This window comes from Phasianus colchicus, chromosome Z (assembly GCF_987193195.1).
Source record: "Phasianus colchicus chromosome Z, bPhaCol1.hap1.1, whole genome shotgun sequence".
Classification (NCBI taxonomy): Eukaryota; Metazoa; Chordata; class Aves; order Galliformes; family Phasianidae; genus Phasianus; species Phasianus colchicus.
Window position 1 is genome coordinate 18,296,259 of NC_143476.1, and position 24,230 is coordinate 18,320,488.

The 24,230-nt window shown below is 38.1% G+C and overlaps 1 long non-coding RNA gene across 3 annotated transcripts; it reads right to left on the reverse strand.

The window, feature by feature from the left end:
* Positions 1–881: 881 nt before the first annotated feature.
* LOC149912677 (uncharacterized) lies at positions 882–22,977 on the reverse strand. Of its 3 annotated transcripts, none has more exons than XR_016462129.1 (4): positions 22,907–22,977; positions 16,584–16,801; positions 8,349–8,446; positions 882–1,027 (listed from the first exon to the last, which is right to left on the reverse strand). It is a non-coding gene; the product is annotated as an uncharacterized LOC149912677 (long non-coding RNA). The 3 variants fall into 3 exon arrangements; XR_016462128.1 differs by having other exon boundaries at positions 8,349–8,474; XR_016462130.1 differs by lacking the exon at positions 8,349–8,446.
* Positions 22,978–24,230: the final 1,253 nt, after the last annotated feature.

Consider the following 24,230-nt stretch of genomic DNA (forward strand, 5'->3'; position numbering starts at 1 on the left):
GCTGCTTGGCATTGCTGTCCACTATGTCCAGGCTACAGGCCCCATTTTCCCAGCTTCAGAGCAGCTAGGTGATAATACGCTGAAGTGTTTTCAGATGTCTTGCAGCTCATCTATACAAAGGAGTCAGACAGTTATTGCTTCATTATTAGTTCTCCTTCTTATTCCTCCCATTCTTCATCCCCATTTCTTCTTCCATCCTCATCTTGTCATCAGCATGAAATCTCCTTCTCTTTAGGGTGATAAATAGTGTTGAAAAGGATTTGGTGGGCATCATTAGGCCCCTGAACAGGACTTGGTGGGCATCGTTAGGCACCAGCACACTGCAGTGATATGTGTTTCTGTAGGATTGCCAGGGTGACAGCATACCTTTTTCAAATATTTTACTATTTTTTCATTCTGAATTCCGCATTTGTTCAGGGTTGAAGTTTAGGAACATTGGGCCCACAGTTCTAGGTTCCTGCCATCAGAACTATCCAACTTTGGGGCAGATTTGATATTCTTAAATACTTGTTTAATCTTAAGCAAAATCTAGCAATGAACATACTGATTTGAACGTTCTCCCTCGTCTCTTCCATATCTTGGCATTCAAGGAGACAAACTAAAGAGCAAAATTATTAATATTTCCCAAGATGTGTTTCCTGAAGTATGAAGATGACTGCATTATGGAATACAAATACCAGATTAGTCTTCTGTTACACTGTACAGAAAAATGATAGCCTTAATCCAGTCCCTAGACATGGTAAATAGCATAAGAGGGATCATATGCAGCAAGTAAGGTATTAAATACAATTGTTGAATGAAAAAAATCTGAAAGAACTCAGATAGTAAAAATGACATTATGACTTGCAGCTATTAAATTGCTACAACACTTATACCAGTTTTGCTCTAACATGCTTTGGTCAGATCTGCTGTTATCTCCACATTTTGAGCCTCACATTGGGTGCAAAAAGTAATTGTTGTGATTTAAGCTTGCAGGCATCTCAGCACCACAGAGCTGTTCACTCACCAGCACGCTCACCAGTATGGGCTGAAAAAAGAATTGGAAACAAAACAGAAATTGTGAATTAAGATAAAAATTATTTTCTAAGGCAGAAAAGGAAAACAGAAACAAAAATGTAATGATATATACATACATATATATATATACATATATGTTTTTATATATATCTCCAGTGCAATTACTTGCCACCTGCTGCCCAGCTAACAACACAACTTCTCACTGACCAATGCCGCACTAACAGCAGCTACAGACGGACACTCAGACAATTCCTGTGGCCTCCTCTAGCCAACTTCCCACAGCTTTGTAGCCTTCTGCATGATGTCATGTGGTATGGAATAAACACTACCTAATTTAGGCCAGATATTCTTGCTCCAACCTGCCTCTTGCTCCTGTTCCATAATGGTGGCGACTATTCCCTGCTGAACAGCTTGGCATGGCCCAGCCCTAGGTGCACACCCAGCACTCAGTAACAGCAAAAGCACTGGTGTGTGAAATCAGGACTCTTGGGCAATAATTATAATGGGAAAGGATGGATAATTATAGATAGTTATTGAACAAGTTTAGGAGGAAGACTGTTGAACAGCTGTGCCAATTGAGATAAAAAGAACTCCTCCAGCGTCACTGGAAAATGAAATGAGAAACAAGATTCTCTTTCAGAGAGCTATGATGGCAGCATATTTACTGTCATTTAAATATTTCTGCCTTGATATCAAATAATCTCCTTCCATGAAACCAGAATCGGTATCTGTCATTACTTCTGCCAATTAAGAAAAATATTTGTTAAATTTTCACATAGCTTGTAATGGGAACTCATGGTATCTAGAATATACTAGATATGTGAACCACATCCTGATTTCTAAAATGATAAACGTATCTTTATTATTAGTTCCTATAAATGGTGTTTGATGAGATCATAACTTCATCTGTGTTTAAGTAATGTGTGAACTTTTAGTGATTTAAATGCTGTGACAGTCTGATGAGTAAAATAACATTATGTATGTAACAAGAGTCAAATCTGAGAAGATTCAGAATCCTGATTTGATTGGAATTCATGTCTTAAAACTCACTTAGGTTGAGATTAGACTAGGGAGTTGCCACACAGTTGGGCAAATTGTATATTATGAAATTGATTGAGAAAGCATTTTATGTTTGCTAATTTTCCCATGAGGCTTTTGTTTTTTGTGTTAATTTATAGAAAAAATAAAAATAAAATAAATTTATTATAAATTATGTAAATATATAAAATAAATAGAGGTATACATAAATTTAAATGTATTCAATGTTTAAGAACAATTTAGTTCAAACTCCTTTTGGAAGCAAGGCCAGCTAAAATTATCTTTCTTTGTCTTAATCTTGTCAAGTTTTTAATGTCTCTTAGGGTTGTGATTTCACAGTCTGTTGGGGGTACCTGTTTCAGTGTTCAATTCAGTCTCACTGATTTTATCTCACTAATATCTCATTAGATTTTATTTACTTATTTATTTTTAATCTTTGACTGTTTGCCTCCTATCCTTCTAGTGCACAGCTTGAAAAGGTGTACTGTTTCATTAGGCAGTTCTTGAAGGCAATATTGTCATCTTTACTCTCTTTGTCAGCAAGCTAAAAATCACAGTTCTCTCCATTTCTCATCCTGCATCATACAATCTGACTCTTTGAATGCCTCTTTACCTACTGGTCTTGCTTCAACCAATATACTTCCTGTGCTGGAGATTCCAGAACTGTACAGAGCACTCTAGATGTGTCCTCAGAAATGCCAAATAAATGGAGAGGGGAAGCTGACAGCTTTCCATCCACTGGTTAACAAGAGTCTTGCTAACATAATGCAATACGTGGCTCATATTTATATCATTTGTAGAATCATTTGCATAACTGCTATTATTTTCTTTTCCCTATTTCTGACTATTTGCCAAATATGTTTAACACAGAAGTTCAAATGCAGATTGATGTTTGTGTGAAAATATCTACTGTGGAGAGGAGAAAGTGACTGAAGTAGTTTTCTCCTCAGCTGTTGTGTCATAGACATGAGGCATGTAAGAGTACATTAGAACTGGGAAAAAGACAAAACTCATCCATTAAAAATATTTTGTCACCTACATTCTGCTTCAATGAGAAGGACTGCCACTGGTTTTAAACTTCCCCTTCCCCTTCTTCCCCTTCCCCTTCCCCTTCCCCTCCTCTCCTCTCCTCTCCTCTCCTCTCCTCTCCTCTCCTCTCCTCTCCTCTCCTCTCCTCTCCTCTCCTCTCCTCTCCTCTCCTCTCCTCTCCTCTCCTCTCCTCTCCTCTCCTCTCCTCTCCTCTCCTCTCCTCTCCTACTACCTTAAATGGCTTTTATCAGAATGACTGCAAGCTTTTCTCAAAATCCTTCACAGTTTGGCAGACTAAAAGAGAATACTCTCCATAGGAGAGTGAAGATGCCCTATTCCACCCTAACCATCACATATGCACTTTGAACAAAAAAATGTTGATTAAAAGCTTGCCTAACAGTCACAAAATCTGGATTTATTTTAAGGACACAAGCATCTCCACATCAGAATAAAAAAGAACTCTCATCTAATTCTCAATGAATTAGAGTTGGCAGGCTTCTGTGTCTAGTGCTAACTTATGGCATTCAGTGCTAAGATGTAGCTTCTTGAAACTGTTATAATAAATTAAAGCCACTGTCAGAAGCTGAAGACATCAAACTAGAGAAAAAAATATATTATCAACTCTTAAATTTTGTGTTGCAAAAAGAATTTCATTCTTGGCAACTTGACAGTAAAAATAGACAAAACCAATATTTTAGGATGTTGTGCCAAATATTGTGTGTGAAAGCTTGCGAGTGTCTTGCATTAAACTGTGAGTTATAGTTTCTGTGTCTCAAGGAGTGAAAAATGACATATTTCTTGAAGCCCATAAGACATTCAAGATATATATTGCTCTTTTTTTTTGAATGACAATGTGGTCAAACTCTTTAACTGGGAACACGTTTGTGTGCTTTTATTTTTTCAGTTGTCTTTTATGTATGATATAAAGTTGCTATTAATTTAAAAACTGCCAGTCACAGTGCGAGAAGGGAAGACCAACTGAAACAAGTGCTCAACAATTGAAATTGGTACCCTGATACAGGTGATAATTTGATATACCTAATTATAATTTTTCCCACATGATGCAATGCCAGGAACATACTAAATTGTTTTTGTTTTGATAAGGTATATTTTTAAATCTTTATCATATAAACTTGTTTCTTGTTTAAAAAAAAAAACAAAAACAAACAAACAAAAAACTAAAGCCCACACCTTCCCACCTTATCCTGCCTCAAACCCCAAAGACAGTGGCTGTGTGCATTTTCTCTGTCATGATCCATTTTTCACCTAGCCCTCACCTTGTCACTGATATTGAGTATTAGCTGCAGAATCAATCGGAATCACTGAACTGCAGGGACTAGAAGGGGCCTCAAGAGATCACTGAGTCCAACCCTCTGCTAAAGCAGGTTCCCAACAGTATGTTACACAGGCATCTAGATGGATCTTGAATATCTTCATAGAAGGCTATTTCACAGCCTCTTCTGGGCAACCTGTTTCACTCCTTGCTGTAAATAAGTTTTTCCAAATGTCTGTATGGAATTTCTATGTACAAGTTTTAGGCCACTGCTCCTTTTTATACTGCTAGTCATCACTGAGAAGAGCCTGACCTTATCCATCTGCTTCCCACTTCCCCTTCGATAAACATTTTTCAGATGCTCTCTCAGTCTTCTTCTCCCAAGCCTGAACAGATTCAGGTTGCTCAGCCTTTCCTCATAAAGGAGGTGCTTCAGGCCTTTTATCATCTTTGCGGCTCTCTGCTGGACTCCTACTAAGAAATCCCTATCTTTTTTGAATTGAGGATCCCAGAACTGGATGTAGTGGTCTAAATGTGGCCTCACCGGGGCAGAATAGAGCAAAGAATTACCTCCCTTGTCCTGTTGGTCATGTTCTTTTAAATGCACCCCATGATATCATAGTCCTTCTTGGCCACAAAGGAATATACTGCTGTCTCACAGCCAACCTGTTGTCCACCAGAATACTCAGGTTCTTCTCTGCAGAGCTCCTCTCCAGCAGGTCATCCCCTGCCCTGTACTGATGTATGCAGGTGCAAGATTCTACACTTGCTCTTTTTAAACCTCATCCTCCCTGCCCAACTCTTCAGTTTGTCCACATCTTGTTGAATGGTAGAACAGCTTTTGGGTATGGCAGCCACTCATCCCAGCTTTGTATCATCAGCAGATTTGCTGAGGGTGGACTATTTCCCTTCGTTCAGGTCACTGATGAAAATGTTGAGCAAGACCAGACTCAGCACTGACCCCTCAGGAATAGAGCTAGTTACAGGCATCCAGCTAAACTCTGTACTACTTATGACACTCTCTGAGCTCTGCTAGGCTGCCAGTTCTCAGTCCACCTTACCATCCACTCATCTATCCCACACTTTCAAAGTTTCATGACAAGCATGTTGTGGGTCTCCCACAAAAGTGTCAAACACCTTGCTGAAGACAAGGTACACAACGTACACTGCTCTACCCCATCTGTCCATCCACTGATGACATCACAGAAGGCTACCAGGTTGGTTAAGATTTCCCCTGGGTCAATCCATGTTGACTATTCCTGATAACTTTCTTCTGTTCCAATTGCTTGGAGAGGGTTTTCAGAACAAGTTATTCCATCACCTTTCCAGAGATGAAGTTGAGGCTGACTGGCCTGTATTAATGATTAGGATCTGATTTTGCTAAACTGTTCAGATGATATAATTTGAACAGCTTGTTCCTGAGTTTGGAGGGAATAGTAGATGTTTTATAACATGATTTTTTTAATAGCTTCTTCCATGTATTTTGGGTCTAATGGCATCTGTTGTTGCGCAGATTTGTGTCTAATATGTTTCAGAGTGTTATTATTATTCACCTCCTTCCTGACACATATTTCATATCTGTATTATAAGAACATGTTTACTGCATAGTCAGGCTTAGTGGAAAGATAATGGCTTGTTCCCTGCCACTTTCTTTCCAGGGATTCTGCAATATGAATCTCTTGCTCTGCTCTAGCAAGGTGCCCAGTACCATTTAACTCCAGGGCATTCATTATTTTCCAGCTTTTTACTACTTAGATGAATTTGGATGGCTTTACACTCCAAAGTGAATGACAGACAGATATCAAGCATACAAAAGCCTCCTTTCCTAGAGAAATAAAGCTAAAAGAGACAAGTGTTTTAACTATGTTACTACAAGCTACAAAACTAATTTCTTGGGCTTTTCTTTCTTCTCTGTAATGTCCAGAATTTGTAGAAACCTGTTACTGGTGTCCTAGATTCTCTCTTCACCTATTAATTTTGCACTGCATTTACCTAGAAATATTCATCTGTGTAAAAACATGCATGTATTTTAACTTTTAAAGGATCAAACCTTCTGGTAGAAAAATAACATGCAATCACATATGAATGAAACTGTATCATAAAATTGATGCAGACCTCTAAATTCTCCCTACATTCTGCAAATTCATGTGATTATTTGCCTTAAGAACTGCAGACCAATTGACTTGTTTTTTTCCATTTAAAGTCTTTACCAGCATTGCTATAAATCATTCTGGGTGATTGATCTGTTTAGACTTTTATGTCTTTGCACTGTGCTATTTCAAGGCACTATGCTTTAAGTAACAGTTTACTATAATTAAATAATTACTATTGCTCCATAAAAACAAACTATACGTAACTTACTGCTGCCTATTACAAAATTCAGTTTTGTGTTCCTGATTTTACACCTGGGGTTATGCTATATTATGAGTACTGATAGAGTGCTCACATATAAGCAAATCTTTATTTAATTGGTGCTTGTCCCAATTAGCATAAGCTTCAGAGGTTTCTTTTATTTTAGAATTGCCTCTGAATTTACTTTGGTGAATTCCATCAACAGAAAGTGGTGTGAGTACTGTCTGTAACAAGTTTCTCAATAGTAAAGCAAAGAAAGAATTACATCAAAATCATTATTCTGTTCTGTAAAATTAGTCTTTTTATGGATGCAAATCCTTCGACATCTTTTATGTTTGATTTTGTTTAGTTGTACATTTTCTATAGTTTGTAGGCTAGTGCCAGTTTCTGTATCTTTTTCCCCTCCTGAAATTTACTAACGTGATTATGTGCTGTCTTGGAAACTGACCTATTTTTATGCACAGCCTTTTTAATGGCTGGAAAATCACACAAATCTAACTATCACACAGGCATTTTACTGAATTTAGTAATTCAACTTCTGGACATAATGCTTTAGAATATGGCTGTCCAATTCAGAAAGTCTTGCCTCTAAGACACAGACTATGTAGCATATTTTTGCAAGAGAGAGCTGGTGTACTGAAGCCTGATATTTGCATCATATTTTCTAATGCCTTTCAACCCTCTTGCTTCTTTTTGAATGTTTTCATGAGATGGCTATCATGTAAAGGACTATAATAATCTCATAAATCTGGGAAGATCTCTGTCTTGACAAGTGTTTTATAGGTATAACTCTCAGTCACGTATATGCCACTTTTTGTCCCTTTCCAACAATACAGCTGGCATAAAACATGAAATTTTTAGGTTTTAGGTTTTATGATCTTACTCTCCAGCAGGAAAAAAAAAAAAAAAAAAATTATTATTGTCATGTGATTTAAGATCTTCAAATGAAAAAAAGAAATTAGGAATTTGTTTTCTTTTGGTCAAATCAAAATCATAACACACAACACAAATAAAGCCTTTGTCCGCCTTTACTACTGATGCTACAAAACAGAGCTCAGGTGTTAACTGTCAAAACAAGAGGAAATGCTTAAATTGATCGCTGCATGCACACTTATAAATCTCCATCTTGTGCCTGTCTTTTCAGAGTTTTTGAAGCATTGTTTACATTGACTACATGCTATCATTTCTATATACTTCATATTACTGAGGTGTTTCTCTTTTTTCCCTTCACAGAGACAGAAATGAAACAGTTAAACATTGTCACTATTGATAAACTTAGGCAACTGCTGAATGCTGAAGAATGGCTGCCAAATGAATTGTTGATGTTCTTTTGCTATTTTGACATCTGGAATCTTTAATCAGTTTCTCTCTTCTACTTCCATTTTGCAGCTTGTGATGATCATTCCCAAATACACTGAGTAACCAAAACTTTTCTGTTTTGTATATACATCATCATCAGTGGCTAACAGTAGGTATGCTAATAGTCAACTCATGATCTTCAAATAAAATGTTTTGAACAATCACTGGGGGAATTAAATTATTTTCCTAATGTATTTATTTCTTCTTCCACACTGGTTTTCTTTTGTAAAGTTAATTGATAGATGCCTTAAATCTCTTACATGCCTAAAGAGGAACTCACCTAAAAATCTGAGCAACCCTTTTCAGGAAGTAGCTTCTCTGAGTGGGACATCTAAACTGAACTTCAGCTTTTCAAAATATTCTCGGGTCCTTTTCCATCTTAAATTAAAAACATGCTCATTAATCCCTAAAATAAAGATCCAGAACACTAGTGAGAGTCTTAAAATTCATTGACCTTATCATACCTTTATCAGAAAGTACATATCAGCAGAAACATACTGGGCAAGCATAGAAGATGCCTGGGCAAGCTGAACAAAGGGGAACTGTTTTCTGCTTTCTCTGAAGTATGCCTGCTATGTTTTTTTTAGCTACTGGTAATAGTGGCAATGCAGCTGTGAGTTTACATTAGTCCTTCCACCTCATCAGTGCATGTGTGGACACACTCCCACTGTCACACCCATGCTACACTTCTTCACTGTCTTTGCATCCTGCTTCAGATGCTTTCTTGTTTTTCTACTTTGTTCTTTTCCTAGAATGAAGATGTGAGAACAGTAGTGCCTACAAATTCTTCCCAAACTAAATGACTGTGTTTCACTTGATATTTCCTCATCCTAGATGGAAAACTACATCCCTGTAAGAACAGATCTTTTCTTGCTAGCAATCTGACAGCAACATCCTTTTCCTCATTTTTTGTCCTTCTAATGACAACTTTCTCTTACACTCCCTCTATGCCATCAGGACAGAATTCCAGCTGTTGGACTCTCATTTAGTATTGTGATTATGAATTCATAAAGGGGACCACTGTTGGTCCAATTTCAAAACATGGCACATACAACTGATACAGGTACCATGTTGTTTTCATATCAGATTCAGATATGAAAATGGTATATTGCTTCTTACAAAGGACCAGGGAAAGAAAATGCAAAATATCACACCTTTTTTGAATGTGATAAAGAAATGTAACATGAAAGAAGAAAGAGCTACTTCTGTTTTTTTTGTTGTTGTTGTTTTTGTTTTTTGTTTTTTGTTTTCCACTGAGGCACAGGTAAAAATCTCATTAATGCAGATACATTAATGTGCCAAGTTACAGGTATGAAATTTTGTAAATTAGTCCCATATATCAAGACTATCTGTTGTTTAAGTGCATTTTCAATTTTCACTTTATTAATCAGTAGCTGTCAATAGCGTCATTTAAAATACTTCTTTTTGCAGTCCGGTGCACTTTAATGGCTATGCTGCAGAATTTTAGTTTTTACTTTAATAGTTATTCCTAGTATCCTGCTGTGGTTATACACTGAACACTAGAAATTATCTGCAGAGAGAATTAGAATGTGTAAGAGTGATCGTCTGAGTCATGTAAATGCCAAAAGCTTTTTGTGACATTTTTCAGACTTTAAAGATGGAAATATGTTATTTGCACACTGGCTCCTGATGGAATATGACACAGTGCAGGATTTAGGCCATTAGGGGCTGTATGTACAGGGATTTTATGCTTCTAGAAAGAAAAGTAATGAACTGTTTTCTGTATGGACTACCCTCGTTGATGAGGCAGAGAAAGTCCATTGGTCGATGGATGTTAACATTCACAGATTTGCTGGAACCTGTTATCCAGGATGCAATGGGATATAGTTCAGACTTAATGTAATTTTTGTCTATTCTTCCAGATGAGTTTCTATATCCTTGTATTTGCCTATGAAATATTAATGTTGTCCAGCACAGGCAGTGGTTAAAAGCAGAAATTTGAGCTGAATGACATTTCATGTTCATTAAAAGGGGGACCATCATCTTAAATTTACAATCTGTAAGCATTCCACATCGTCTGAGACATGAATAGTTTCATTTAAGTAGTCCTGAAAGACATTTTCTATTTGTAAAGTTTCCTATCTTACTAGAATTCAGAAATATGCTTTGAATAGGTTCTGCCCCACCCGGCACTTCCCCACAATCCTGATGGAAAGTAGATTATTACACATAAGCACCAGTTCTTGGTAATTCCCAGATAGAAGAAGCCAGGTGGAATTTTGCAACAATTAAGGTAAAACATTAGAGTGAACTCATGAAACTTTATATTATATACTTATGGGACCCCAAATTGCTTATCAGAAAACAAGAAGATTATGCATATGAAGTTGATCTAAAATTTTCTTGCTATTTGTCTGTGCAATTTCTCTGTTACATAATTGCACTGTGAGATAGGAGGACATATGAAACATTCATGGCTTTTTAGCCAGGTTGATTTCTCCAATATCTAGAAAAGAGGTGTATATCTCCACTGGACTGCCACTGGAACTGCAGTTAGTGTGTTGTGGATGACACACATATGACAAGCCTAGTGTGTTCCAGCTATTGGGATTAAATGTTCTCAATACACTTCAAGATTAGTTAGGATGTAAACACAAGATTTACCCAGAAAGCAGAACGATGATTTGAAACCAAGCATCCTTTAAATTCTATTGATGACTATTATCATTGTTATTGTCATAGTACATATTTTATATTTACATTACACACTATATGTCATTTCATTATAATAAGAATTACTAAGAATTGATAATACATTTTATCTATAATTATAGTACCAGTAATTAATTATTAATCTCTTTTAATAAACTTTTTGGTTTTTGTGTGTGTGTGTGTGTGTGTGTGAGAGAGTGCATGTGTTGAAAAGAAACTAATTCCTCAGTAAGTGGTACTTCGTTTTCTGTTGTTAGATATTTTAGTCAGACATATTTTTCTATTTTTTACTTTGTAGATGTAGACAGGGAAAATAACTATCCTCAGAAAGTAATTATTACCTGAAAATGACTTATTAAACAGGAGCACGCCCACAGCTAGGATGTTCTCTGTCACATACCCCTTGAAGGACATGTAACAATGAAAGTGAAGAGGACCATGAACTATTGGTTTCATGGAAATATTTCTGGAGAAAAGGGCATCTGCAGAAACTAATGATGAATAAGTGTTAATGTGCTTTGTGTAGAGAAAGAAATTGGTTTCATAGCATGAGAGTACTTTCTACTCTTGCCACATGATCTGAGGTCCTTCAGCCGCTCACCTGGATTCTCTTATTATACGTCAGTGTAATTCTAATTATTGCCTATCTCAGTAGCTCACACTAACTAATCATCTCTTGGCCCAGTATGTGTCCCAGAGCTTCCAGGCCTTTTTACTGAGGCTGTATTAGATTATTTGCCCTTGTTAAAACTTAGATTTAACCCAAACTAGGAATAGGAAAATATTCTCCTATGACTCATACTGGTAAATTATATCATTATATATGTTTATGATGCCTGAGTTGCACTGCAAGTTGCATCAGTTCAGCATAGAGCATATAGAACCTGCTATTTCAGTGGATGAGCAGAATAATGCATGAAGAATTTCTGTTGCACTCATTCTTTAAAGAAAGTGATATAAACTTTTTCAAATGTTGACTGCAAATCGGTAGCATTCATGTTTCAAATGTATTAAGTCTGACTGCAGCTCATATTTTAATTGATAAGAAATGCTGCCTAGGGCTTGATCCAAATTCAAGTAAAGTCACAGGAAGCATATCTGCCACTGATATGTAAGGAATCTAGATGGTGCTATTATAGTCAGCATTTTCCAGAAAAACACCTAAGATATTATGTGATAATAACCTGGGATACCTCAATGCTACGATTTTATATTCCCTAACAGACTCCTGATTTGAAATCATAATCTGTTCTGAAATCATTATTTGCTTTATGCTACTTAATTAAAAATACATTTGATAATTGTGGATTACATTGTATTTTGTAGTAAATGTATAGTAACAAAAGTTCAAAGTATGTCTTTAGAGTAATGCCATCTTCAAGGAATAGCTTCATCTTCATAAAATATCACAGAGCTGTCTGAAATTGTATAAAAGATTCCAAATATGGGACGTATATTTTCCTCTCCTCTCCTCTCCTCTCCTCTCCTCTCCTCTCCTCTCCTCTCCTCTCCTCTCCTCTCCTCTCCTCTCCTCTCCTCTCCTCTCCTCTCCTCTCCTCTCCTCTCCTCTCCTCTCCTCTCCTCTCCTCTCCTCTCCTCTCCTCTCCTCTCCTCTCCTCTCCTCTCCTCTCCTCTCCTCTCCTCTCCTCTCCTCTCCTCTCCTCTCCTCTCCTCTCCTCTCTCCCCTGCCCTCCCCTACCCTTTCCTGCTTTCCCTCCCATTCCCTTTCTCCTTCTCCCTTCTCCCTTCCTCCTACCCCTCCCCTCTTTCCCCTTCCTCATACCCCCTTCCCCTTTCTGCCTTCCCTCTTCCCCCTTTTCCTTTTCCCTTTTTCCCCTTTCCCCTCCACTCCCTCTTATTTTCTACTAGTATCAATCATGAAACAAAGTGAAACAGCTGAGTGCATGTAAGGGATGGTAAGTGACCTCTATTCAGGTCATGACAACTCTCAGTTAATTTTGATTTCAGTCTGACACACTGCTATTCAGAGAACTAGCAGTCTTCAGTTCTCATTAAAATAGTCAAAGACTGTGTTATTATGCCTGATCACTGCATTTGTATTTCCTTGTAGTGCTGGCAGTATTAGCTATATAGAACATCAATTTACTTACAGTGGAGATCTACAGCCCAGGCACACAACTGAGTTGCAAAGAATTAACATGTTTCAGTGCATCAGCGGAGCCATGGTAACTGATATTAACTGCCTGTGTGAATGTTTTCATCTCACTCCACTTGCAAACTTATATGAATTTTCTGCCGTTCTGGAAGAAGTTTCTAGCAAGCTGCATTGCTTTTTCAATTGGCAAGTGCCTGTGGAGGAGTGTGCATCCTCTGTTCAGGATACAGGGGCAAGGCTGTAACTGGGACCTCAGTGACACTCAGAGAAGGGCAGCATTATGGTGAAAACCCATAAGGAGAGGGCTGCTGCCAGTGACTGCAAGTCTCAGTGTGCCTACTTCTGATCTGGGGCCCAGCCTGACTTGACTGAGGCATCAGAAGTCCCTGCTCCACTGTCTTTCAAACCCAGCCACGTAGTCTGATACTCTTGGGTGAGTTTTACCATTTAAGTCCCCTGAATATTTGTTGGATGATGATACTATAGCCACACAGAGACAATCAGGTTCCCGTGTCTTCTTTAGTTTGAAGAGTGAAGTCCTGCTGAAGGGTACAAAGAGAGCTGATTTCATGCATGGAAATGCTCACATTGGAACTATCTGAAAAGTGATTTTACTGCTGTAAATAAATGCTGAGAATGTTTTATTTGGCTAGCAGATTCTAGGTTCTTTTACTACATCAGTAACATTTTCCAGGCAATTTCTGCTACAAGTTTTAAATACAGAATTTGACATTATCTCTATGATGTCTTCAGGCGTTGCAATTTTTGAAATTAAGGAGAAAAATAAACCCCAGGGAATAAGTGGTTCATAATTCTGAATCAACCATTAAATATCAAGGTAACTGCAAATTTTGTGCTGGTTGTCATCATCAACAGGCAAAAAATGATGTTGACACTTTATACTGAAGGCTGTCTTCTTTTCTTTTTGACAAGAAAGTTGAAGAGAAGGCTGTTCTGCTTACTTTGTGCAAGAAAAAGTACCTGTTTACTGTCTCTTGAAAGATTTTCACCATCAATGCAAAGCCAGTGTCTGAGGATATTGTAGTTTGTTACAGAAATAATAGGATTGAAGACCTCATCTTCCATTTCTTCTCTAATACATAGCTGATTTCTGCACTGGAGAAACTTCCTCATCTCCCTGGTAACTGCTTTGGCCTTCTATGGAGTAAGATTTGTTTCTTCTTCCTTAACTACATAGTATTATTTTACTCACATTTTAAAGAAAAAAGGCTTCATTGTATCTTTTCCGCTTCCCATCTTTTAGCTTTATACCCCCTCATGTCTGCCAGTCATTTTATTTCTTTTTTTTAGCTCAACATTTCTAGAATGGAACATTTAATTTCCCCTTCTACCTCAAGCTCACTTTCTTAATCAACGTGACATGAAGCAAAACAATGAGGGAACTGCTACAGACTTGATTAACAAGGAAATAATGACAATCAATAAGTCTTACGGAAATAGAACCTGTCAAATGATTTTGATAATTGTATACATGTGTGAAATTAAAAATTCAGTAGATAAAGGTCACATTGTTAATGTAATAGACTCCGGTGTGATTTGATGCAGCATGTTTTAATTGAGAAATAACAGTGGTATAAAATAGCGTTGTGCAACTGATATGGATTAAGAAATTAGTTAGCTTATATAATTTCAACAGTCCACTGTAAGTTGAAAACTAGTAATGAATGTGATTTAGACACCTGCTCCTGATACAAAGCCAACAAGCATCCCAGTCAGTGACTGGGAGAATTAATGAAACATTGCTAACCTACTTTACTGAAGATAGTACAGGTAAATAAATAAAGGTAAAGTTATGTTGCTAATAACAACCTTCAGAAGACTGCCATTGGCAGTTTCCATGGATGACAAACTGACTGGCTTTCTATTTAGGAATAAATATGGATTGCCAGCGAATAACCTCATAACTGAAAAATAGTTCTGGGTCAGTAATAAGGGTATGTGTAGAAAGATGTAACACTCTCTTACTCTGTGTTATTTTTCTGGAAATTGGCCTTCTTCTCATTCATGAGCCCACAAAATAAAGGGTAGGATGGACTGTTTATTCAAATTAAATACAATCCTTTATTTGAGTACATATTCAATTTCCAATCCTTAATAATTTCTTCCATTATATTTAGGCAAGTACAGTTTGAATCTTTGAGTAAGTAATCAAAATTTTTATTTAGAAAAAATCAAAACAATTCATAATTTCCTTGAACTATTTACCTAGTTACGGGAGAATCTACAAATAAGATTCTCTTAATAGCATTTAAACTTGTCATCAACTTTTCTGTCAAAAGACATTTCCTGTCTTCACTTAAAATACCTGCCTATCAGCCACTGATGTTGTCAGTTTATTCTGATTTTCCCAGTGGAAAATAACTCAGAATCAATTAGAGCATATTGCTAAGAATTAAATGACAGGATAAAAACCTGAAGGGTTAAAATTCAAAAAGAAGAGTGACTAGGTCTGCTTGTACCTTCTTGATGCATTAATGTATTAGTTAAAATACAGAATAATATCTGGAAAGGAACTACCTTTAATAGTGAAGAACAATAAATGACTTTCAAGATTTCAACCAAATTCTTTGTTGTTAGAAATCTTAATATGTTTTGAGCTTTCATTCCATTTGGAATTACTGCCATAGTCCCTTCTGTTTTATAAATGTTGAATCTAATCCAGAGATTAGGTAATCTGCTATTATGGTAGTTAAATCACCACCTAATTGGAGTGTCATTTTACATTCATAGTAGCATCCTCTCTGAGCCATTTCTACATCTTATTGATTCTTTCTGCCTAACGACATCAAGAAACAGCTCTTTAGCTACCCACAAAGCTGAAAATCTCATTCAAACTCTCACCCTAGCCATATGGAATCATAAAATCATAGAATTATAGAATCATGAAATGGCTTGGGTTGGAAGGGACACTGAAGATCATCTAGTTCGAAATGTCTACCAAGGGCAGGGCTGTCACACACCAGATCAGGCTGGCCAGCTCCCATCTAAACTGGCCTTGAATACTTTCAAGGATGGGTCATCCACAACTTCTCTGGGCAGCCTGTGCCAGTGCCTCACTGCACTCTGAGTAAAGAATTTCCTCCTAATATCTAATCTAAATCTCCCCTCTTTTATTTTAAAACCGTTCCCAGTTTTCCAATCACTATCAGACCCCGCAAAAAGTCAGTCTCCCTTCTATTTATAAACTCCCCTTAAACATATTTTTCTCCAGTCTTGAGAAACACAGCACTCTCCTGCTTTTATCCATACTGAATGCTCATGAAAGGACCATTTTTGTGTGATCACTTCAGTCTGTCGCTTTGACCGTGTATGCAAAGCCCATTACATACCATCTGGCTTCCTGTTATCTACCGTATCCAACTTAAGCTGCCTGTCTTAACTTTCAAAGGCTTTCCTGACCTATTCTAACTACACATCAATTCATTGTCAAAATATTGACTTTAGATTCCACCCTGCTAGGGATGCTAGCTTCCATTTTCCATGTCTACTTGCCTAAAAATTCCCCATGATTAGGAAAAGCTGTCTGTAAGTATTCACTTTACTTTGTTCTCTTCTTTTAATGCCCTTCTTTATAATACATTGTTCAATGACTTCCTTCTTCTCAAAAGTGGATGAAGCACCAAATACATTTTTTCTAAACATATCACTTGCTTAAGCATGAAAAGCCTTGAAATAGATATGCATGCAGTAAAACATAATACTTACCTACGGAACTTTAAGTATTCCTCCTGCAGTAATCCCAGTATCTGATATCCAAAATATCAGAGTAAATATTTCAGTTATCTTCTTTGACAGACTGTAGGCAAAGTGGCAGTTTTGGTAGGTCAGTTCAGAAATCTCAAAGACTTGGTGTTACATTACTCCTGCCACTCCTTAGAAGAGAAGTCCTTCTTCAGGGGTGCCATGGCAGGGCTGTGGGTATGCTCCAGGACACAAACAGAGGCAAATGCATGACTTTGGACAAGAATACGATCCACTCTGGTTGCCCCAGTTGTCCGCAAGACTTTGTTCAAGAAGGCAGCAGGACTGTCATGGGAGCCTAGCTCTCAAGGCTCCCTCTCCAAGAGAGAGATCAACCTAGATCAAAGGATCAGTCATAGAATCACAGGGTGGTTTCAAAAGGACAGTAAGGATCATCTAGTTCCAATCCCCCTGCCACTGGCAGGGACAGTTTCCATTGGACCAGGTTGCCTAGGGTCTTATTCAAATTTGAACACTTCCTGGGATGGGGAATCCATGACTTCTCTGGACAGCCTATTCCAGTGGCTTACCATCCTCTGAGTAATAAACTTCCCTCCAACTTCTAACCTAGATCTCCCTTTATTTTAAAACTGTTATGCCTTGTTAAATTACTACAATCTCTGACAAATAATCCCTCACCACCTTCCCTGTAGGCTCCCTTCAATTACTGGAGGATTGCTATAAGATCTCCCCAGAGTTTTCTATTCACACCTCATCTCACAGCTTATCTTCATAGGAGGGATGCTTCAGTCTGAGCATCCTCATGGCTCTCCTATGGACTGACTACAACAGGCCCATGTCCTTTTCATGCTGAGTGCGCTACATCAGGTAAGGCCTCACAAGAGTAGAGTAGAAAGATAACATCACCTCCTTTGACCTGCTACTTAAAATTCTTTTGATGCAACCCAGCATAAAGTTTGCTTTCTAAGCTGCAGGTGAACACTACTGACTCATATTCAATTTTTTATTCACCAGGACACTCATGTCCCCTGCAGGGCTACCTTCAATCCATTTATAGTGCAGCTTGTTTTTTTTATTTTTTTTATTTTTTTTTTTAATTTAAAATTTTCTTTGGAATTGCCCTGACCCAGGTGCAAGCCATGGACTTGGCTTTGTTAAACCTTATGATGTTTTAATGGGCCCACCACTGTGTCCTTCTGGATTGCATTCATTCACTCCAGTGTGTTGAGTGTACCACACAGCTTGGTGTCACTCACAAACTTGTTGCTTAATCCCACTGTCCATGTTGCTAACAAAAGTGTTAAAAAATGCTGGTGCGATGCTACATGTCACTGGTTTCCATTTGCACACTGAGCCACTGATATTAGACTTCTGAATGTGACATATTAAGTGGCCTTCTAAAAAAGCACTGGTTCCTATCCCCAAACCTAGAGCACCTCACTTTGATTTGAATATAAAACCTTTTTTTTTTCTTTTTTTTCTTCTTTTTTCCTTGCAAAAGTTAATTTAAATGCCAGCAACTGAAGAGTAGTACAGATTAGGAAACAGCTACCAGGTTTGCACCACTCTGAATTACTTTGTTGCTGTCACCAGACAGCAGAATAAATTAAAAAAAGGATTTGTCTATATGCTGTTCATTTAAACCTACATTCATTTTTCCACAGGATTGTAACAAAACAAGGAAGCTCCTGTTTGGATTAATGAAATGGCTAAATAACTTTATGGCCAATAAAAATAGATGCAGTTGTGTAACTTAAGATAATGAGAAAGGTAACCACCTTTCACATTTTTGGGGTAAACTGTGTCACCTCATTCAAGGTCTTCTGTCTTCAGAATTTTAAGTTTTCAAATATGGTTGCTGCCAGAGGAAGGATGCAAGACACAGGAAACAATGAATTATGTAGTGTGTATTTCAAACCCTCTAGGAATATTCATTACTTCATATTTAGAAATATGCTCTAGGAAGTGATGGGCAGGTTATATTCAGGCTGAGAGTTAAAATAAAAGACATGGAGAAAAAGGAATATAATGTTTTGTTTTGATCTGAATTCAAGCATCAGCTAAACATGAGCCAGTTTTGTGCCAGATAGCCAAAAAGGCCATTGTCATCCTGGCTCATATCAGAAATAGTGTTGCCAACAGAAGCAGAGAGGTGATTGTTCCCTTGTACTCAGCTCTGGTGAGGCCACACGTAGAGTGCAGTGTTCACTTTTGGGGACCTCACTACAAGAAAGAGATTAAGGCCCTGAAGTTTGTCCAGAGAAGGGCAGTGAAGCTGGTGAGGGGTCTAGAGTGTGAGTCCTGTGAGGAGTGGTTGAGGGAACTGGGATTGTTTAGTCTGGAGACGAGGAAGCTCTGGGGAGACCTTATAGCTCTCTACACTACCTGAAAGGATATTATTCAAGGAAGTTAACCTCTTCCCCTGGATAACTAGTGAGAGGACAAAAGGAAATGGTCTGAAGTTGCACCAAGGGAGGTTCAAGTTAGATATTAGGAAAAACTTATTCTCTGAAAGAGTGATCAGGTGCTACAACAGGCTACCCAGGAAGGTGTTTGAGTGATAATCCCTGGAGGTGTTCAAGAAACATTTAGATGTTGTATTGAGAGACATGTTTTTTTAGTGGGGAAATATTGTTGGTAGTGGATGGCTGGACTGGATGATCTTGGAGGTTTTTTCCAGTCTTGGTGATTCAGTGATTCTATGAATTTGAGCATTTGTTTTGGTTTCAATCAAGAAGGAAAGGAGACAATTGGCTCAAAAATAGTATGGTATATGTGCTATACTATGCAGGCAGGCATATTTAAGATGCATAGAACTCAAATTCTGCATAGTTTGCATAGTACCAATTTATCTATGTCTGGAATAAATGGCTTGCCTATTTGAGAAGTAAGAAACAAATCCATGCATAGAATTTTATTTCTGATCTCAATTAAACTTTTCCAAATTCAAATCAAATTAATTTTCAATTTCTTTCAATTACTACTAAGTAAGAATGTTTTTTTTTCTCTAGAACCTAAAAGTGCAGATTATAGAGAAACTTGGAATTATCAGTGGAGTCCAAAGCCAGCATTTGTTATGATCAATTCAGAGGTATAAAAGCAATTCAAGCACATATTCATCAGCAGAAATAAGCATTCTCTGGGGGGAAAAAGAAAAAGCCTAATGTACTTGTAGATATGGCTTAAATAAATTGCCATCTAAAAAATTATGATGGTTAGAAATGGGCAAAAAAAGGTCCCATCATGGCTGGGCTGAAATTTGAATGAATGGCAATTTGTTCATTCATATAATTATAACCAAAACTTTTTTTTTTTTTTTTTTTTTGACAGATTTATATATCTCTAGGAAGTGCTCTGCATCTTTACAGATTAAGAGCTTTTAACCATTTGAGATTCATCTTTTCACTAACGAGACTAGCATGACGAAGTCTTTGAAATACCAGGATAATCCAGCAGTGTTTACAGAAGATGGTTTTCTCTTTGAAGATTTGACATATTATTAGTAGGTTAGTATCAAGTTCTGACAAAACTTCAGTGAAGATATTTTGGTTCTAAATAAAAATTAAAGTCCTTTGATAGTAAATCTGATCTGATCTTCTTGGATCAGTTGCTTCAAATTGGCTTACTGTACTGAGAAAGTGATTGTAATACAGCATATCAGAATTGATTTGCTCTACAAGAGTTTATCTCACTTTAATTAGATAAAGAGGAATATATTATCACTTCAGACTTTTACTAGTTTTGATATATAATGGTTCTTGATCTATAATAATGTTTTATGCAAAACTGCATCTGCTGCTTTACTGAAATGAATTACTACTACCTACTGCATTATGACACATGGCACATAGATTGTGATTCTATGTAATTAAAAAAAAAAAAGTATAATAAAAAAAACCTATCTACAGTTTATGTTTACGTTGGCTGGATATAAATTATTCCTGCACACCTACTGTATGCATAATTTTAGAAGCTCTGAAGATCACAATAATGAAAGATGTAATAAATAGTCTTTAAACAACTTTGTTCATTGAATAGTTTATTTGGAATAAACATTTTGCTTAATTTCCTGTTTTTCTCTTCCTTCCTGGATATTTTTGCAAGAAGATGGACAGCAAAGAAAAGTAAAAAAAATCAAGACACCTAAAATGTTAAATTTTTTTAATGAATCTTTCTCTCCCCACAAAACTGAAGCAAGCAACATTCCTAAAACATGTGCTTACATAACAGATTGCAGAGACCATCAAGACTTCTCACAATGAAATGCTATTGAGTTTTTGGCATTTTTTCCCCCCGCTCTCTTTTTCTCCTTAAAAGAGCAGTAGTACTTTCAGAGTGCTCTCACAAGGAGTCTGTCACCCACCACTTTGGTACTTTTAAGATGTTTAATTATTCAAGAATGACTATACGCTTATAGATCTCTCAGTTTCTTAAAAAAAAACAAACCCACAGCCACAGCCATGTATCAGCAGAGAAATTGTTCCTAGATAAACAATTTTTTTTTTTTTCTGTGATGAAATTATCTGAGCTGGACTCTTATTAGTCATAGCAGCTGATTAAAATAGTTAAAAACAAATAAGGAAATAAACAAAAAAACCTCAATCCTGTTGAAAAGCCTCCTGATAGAAATTCATTCTTCATAAGACGATTCTACAAAAGGTCAGGATCTGAGAAATACAGCCTCTTTTTCTTTATGCTGGCAATTGACTAAGGTGGGATAGTCCACTTGCAAAACAGTACAGTTAACTCGGTCTTGTTTTTCTTTGACCCCCAAATTTTTCTTTTTTTCTGTTTCTAGAATCATAGAATCATTTGAGTTGGAACAGACACCCAAAGGTCATCTAATCTAACTGTCCTGCAAGGATTAGAGGACATCTGCAGCTGGATCATGTTGCTCAGAGCCCCATCCGGCCTGACCTTGAATTTGTCCAAGAACATGGCATCCCCCACCACTCTGGGAAGTCTGTTTCAGTGCTTCACTACCATCATCATAATTCTTTTTCTTACATCCAATCAATATCTCCCTTCTTCCAGTTTGCAACAGTTGCAACAGACCCTGCTAAAATGTGTGTCCCCTTCTTTTTTATAGCACCCCCTTTAGATACTGAAATATGCTATCAGATCACTCGGAAGCCTTCTTTTCTCCAGACTGAACAGCTCCAGCTCTCTCAGCCTGTCCTTATAACAGATGTTCCATCTGTTGGATCATTTTTGTGTCTCTCCTTTGGATACACTCCAAGAAGTCCTCATCTCTCCTGAACTGAGAATTCCACATCTGGACACAATACTCCAGGTGAAGTCTCACCAAAACAGAGTAGAGAGGTAGGATCACCTCCTCCAACTGCTGACCATGCTTCTCTTGATGCAGTCCACGATGTGGTTGGCTTTTTGGGCTGTGTGGGCACATTACTGTCTCACATTCAGCTTGCCATTCACCTGTACCTCAGAGTTGGCTTTGTTGAACGTCATGAGGTTCTCCTGAGCCCACTGCTTGAGCCTGTCTAGATCACTTTGAATGGCATCCTGTCCTTCAGGTGTGCCAACTGCATCACACAGCTTGGTGTCATCTGCAAAACTGTTAATGGTGAACTCATTCCCACTATCAATGCCATTGATGAGGATACTGAAGAACACTGGTCCCAGAACCAGATCCCTGAGGGATAGCTTTCATCACTGATCTCCACCTGGATACTAAACCATTAACCATCATTCTGTAGGTACAATCTCACAAACAGCTCCTCATCCACTGAACAATCTACTCATCAATTCCATACCTTTCCAGTTTGGAGAGAATGATTTGGATTTTATGGGGGACTATGTCAAAGACCTTACTGACATCCACGTAGATGACATTTGGGAGTGATCGTCCCTCTCTACTCTGCATGAGGCCTCATCTGTAGTACTAAGTCCAGATCTGGGGCACCCAGTATGGGAAAGATATGAAGCTGTTGGAGAGAGAGTGCCATGAAAATGATCAGAAGGCTGGAGCACCTCCCCTGTGAAGACAGACTGAGGGAGCTGGGCTTGTTCAGCTTGGAAAAAAGAAGGCTGTGAGGAGACCTCACTGCAGCCTTCCAGTATTCAGAAGGATATATATTATAAAAAGGAGAGGAATCAACTTTTTACTCAAGTAGACTGTGAGAGGACAAGGGGGAATGGTTTTAAGCTCAAGGAGGGAAGGTTTATGTCGGATATCAGGAAGAAGTTCTTCACAGAGAGAGTGGTGAGGTGCTGCAACAGGCTGCTCAGAGAGATTCTGGATGCTATGTCCCTGGAGGTGTTCAAGACCAGGTTGGATGGGGTCCTAGGCAATGTGGGTCTAGTACCAGATATGGAGGTTGGTGGCCCTGTCTGTGGCAGGAGACTTGGAACTTGGTGATCCTTCAGGTCCTTTCCAACCCAAGCCATTCTATGATTCTATGACATCAGTGGCTCTTCTCTTGTGCACTGACACAGTTGCCACCATCATAGAAGACCACGAGGTTGGTCAGGGACAGTTTGCCCTAGTGGAAGCTGTGCTGTATGTCCTGTCTCATCTTCCATGTATCTTAGCATAGCTTCTAGGAGGATTTGCTCTATGATCTTCCCCAGCAGAGAGGTGAGGCTGACATATCAGTAGTTCTCTGGCTCATTCTTTCTACTCTTCGTAAAAATGGGTGAGGAATTACCTTTTTTTCCAGACACAAGAGACTTCACTTGACCACCATGACTTTTAACATGTCATTGAATTTGGCGTGGCAACTACATCAGTCAGTTCCTTCAGGACTCTGGGATGCATCTCATTTGGATCCATAGATTTATGGACATTCAGATTTCTCAGGTGGTTGCGAACTTGATCTTTACATGGGGACATTGCTCTCCCAGTCCATCCACCCAAATTGTGTGTGTACAGTTGCCAGTGAAGATGAGGCAAAAACTTTGTTGAGTACCTCAGCCCTCTCCTCTTTTGTTGTTATAAACCTGCTTCTGTTGCTTACTAAGGAGAATTCACCCTCTGACTTCTTTTTCCCTGTAGATATACCTGTAGAAGCCTTTCTTGTTCTTTGCATCCCTTTCTAAGTCCAGTTCCAGTTTGGTCTTGGCCTTCCTGACATTGTCTCTACACAACGTAGCAGTATCCTTACAATCTTCCCAGTGTACCTGTTAATTCTTCCATTGCCTGTGAATTTACTTTTGCTTTCCAGTTTGACCAACAGATACTGGTTCAGCCATGATCATCTTTTGTCTTCATTTCCTGACACCTGGGGATGGAGAGCTCTCATGCACTCAGGAAAACTGTCTTAAAGATGTGCCAGCTCTGCTCCACTCTCTTGTTCTTGAGGGCAGCTTCCCGAGGATTTTGTTGACTAACTCTCTGAAGAGCTAAAAGTTGGCTTTCCTAAAATTAAGCTTCCTGATTTTACTCTTTCTTTGGTACTCCTCAGCAGCGTGAACTCCACCTTTTCATGGACACCATAGCCCAGGCATCCTCCGATCTTGATGTCACTTCTGTTAGTTTCACCCCTTTGAGAGAGGTGAAATCCATCTGGTAACTGCAAGCCTGGGGCCATGTAGGTAATTCCATTGTCAAAAAACCCAAAATTATGGTGGTGGCACTAGCCATGAAACCACATTTATGGATCGAATCCTTCTGTTTCTTTCAGTGTCCTT